A 2,423-nucleotide genomic window follows, 5' to 3' on the forward strand; every position below is an offset into this window, starting at 1 on the left:
TTTATTTTTTTAACATACCAGTATATAGTATTATTTTCATCCATGCTTATAACTCCCGAGCAAACTCTCATTGTTACTTTCCTTTCTTTTATGAGCACACGCCCTCGTTATTACTCTGTACTTATATGTAAGGGTGATAATTTTGGTAAGAATAGAAAAGTGTGCGAGGAGAAGAGAAGAAATACTTATGGCATCATTGATTAAATAATATACATCTTCTTCTATCAATCAAGAACATTATCATTCCCGTCTTTATTATTCAATATTAATATAATATTAGATGGTGATAGTCGATAGAGAACTGAATAAAATGCCGAAAATAACGTCACCTTCAGTCTGGATTTATGAAAATGGAGGCCAAAGAATTTGGAAAATACTTACCGGATGAGAAACAGATGGTTTGTCGGATTTGTCAATATAAATGTGCCTTTAGTCCCCTGTCTAGAATTACACGCCACTCATTATCCTCATCTCATATCAAGAGTAAGGATATTCATCTATAAAATCAAGTTAACGATGAATACATCAAGTCAGACTTTAACTTTGATCTCACAACGATGCTTATTGCATGTAATATAACCTTATCCATTGCTAATCATCTATGTTCAAAAACTATGGAGAAATACACGGGTAAACCTATCCCTTCCCGGGGAACCATCATTAAATTAATGGAGGATGTTGGTGCTGATGTCATTTATAGAAATACATATAAAACTGTTTTGAGTCATCCACACCAAATGACGATCAAGTTATCAGTAAAAAGTATAAAATATTTACTAATTTTGAAATGGAACTCTGAATTTTGTACTATCTAACAGTAAGTATTCAATTTTTTTTAAATCTAACCCTAAAATACGATTCTATTTTAGCTAAATATATCAAGAATTATGATACGCAACTCATTAAATGGCAAAAATAACTGCTTAAATGGTCACAACAACGGGGTAGTAGCTTTGGATGGTTCGCAACTAGTTTGTCTGAGACTAGTTTTTTCACTTAAAGACTTGGGTATGATAATTAGGTTTTCCAATATTACATAGTCAATAAATATTACTTTTTTTATCACTTAAAGCTTAGCTATGGTTGATAGACTCCAAGAAATGGTGTTCAGATAACTCATAAAAGGCAAAAATAACTGTTTAAATGGTCACAACAACGGGGGTATTTACATTGGGTATAGCATTATAATTAGCAATTGTGTATATCCTTCATGATAATAGTATGTTGTTATATAAGCATAAATAACGGGGGAAATCTTTTTTGATGCTCGTAATAAGGAGTAATATCGCCGGGCATTACTACATAATTAGCTTTTGCTCTAAATCTTTAAGATGGATTTATTTCTAACAATTTTTTTATTAGTATATTTATTGTCTAATTTTATGATTTTGACATTTACTTTATTATTAATAATTAGTTAGATCTCATCGGTTTTAGATATATCTATCCTGTGCACAACTGTATATAACAATCTTTTTGATTAAACTCCACGTCTCGCATGTGTCTTGCAACCAAAAGTTATGCCATATTTAACTGGATTCCGATGTCAGAACAAGAAAATATTATTTGGATCAATCTATTATTTCAATATTCTGTATATATAATTTATTGTTATTAGTTATATGATTCAATTGTTTAATTTTGTATATTTAACATAAATGTATGATGGTATATTTTTTATTATGTAGATTATATTTAATTAAAGCCTTCTTTTTTAAACTTGGAACTTCAAATATATTTCGAAATACTCTACTTTGTCGTTTTATTAGTTATTATTCTGAGGATAAGGTTAATAATGAATTACAATTTCATGGAGTGTGATTTATTATGATTTTTGAGGGTATAACGAAAGTATATATTAGCAAAATGTTTAATGAAGATATACTACTATGATTTTTGAGGGTAAAAATCATAATAAAGCAGGCAGACGATAATCACATCAGTATTTTAAACAATGATACCATATGTATTTTTTCCCCCTTCTACTTGCGCGCGTTTTTCTCTACAATATTATCAACTATACTTATATGTTGCCTCTCACAAATTACATAATAATAAAAACAGATTTGAAAAATAAAAAAGTATGTTCAGACGACCAACTAAAAACGCCTCTTCTGCTTTCTAGGACATATTTTATACACTTCTGTGTATGCCAAGAATACTAATTATCAGGGGCTTTGTTAGCCTCTTTTGAAGGGGCTCAAACATACACAAAATGTTAATCATATCTCATCATATAAATACATATATAACAAATCTATTTAAATCAATATTACAGTGCTGATAATTTTTGGGCTATGCAACAAATTGATGAAAGCTAGCAACGCCCCTGGTGATTACAACTGTCATATTGTTTGTTTTGTAAACGCTAAATAACGAATAACATATTCAATATTTTCTATTGTGATAAGAAAGATTTGCAT

The 2,423-nt window shown here is 29.5% G+C and overlaps 1 long non-coding RNA gene across 1 annotated transcript; it reads left to right on the top strand.

Annotated features, from left to right (window-relative positions):
* The first annotated feature begins 357 nt into the window (after positions 1–357).
* On the top strand, positions 358–1,752 carry LOC139906298 (uncharacterized). The gene is made up of 2 exons (XR_011781713.1): positions 358–1,008; positions 1,073–1,752. It is a non-coding gene; the product is annotated as an uncharacterized lncRNA (long non-coding RNA).
* Positions 1,753–2,423: the final 671 nt, after the last annotated feature.

Source organism: Lepeophtheirus salmonis, chromosome 1 (assembly GCF_016086655.4).
Source record: "Lepeophtheirus salmonis chromosome 1, UVic_Lsal_1.4, whole genome shotgun sequence".
NCBI lineage: Eukaryota > Metazoa > Arthropoda > Copepoda > Siphonostomatoida > Caligidae > Lepeophtheirus > Lepeophtheirus salmonis.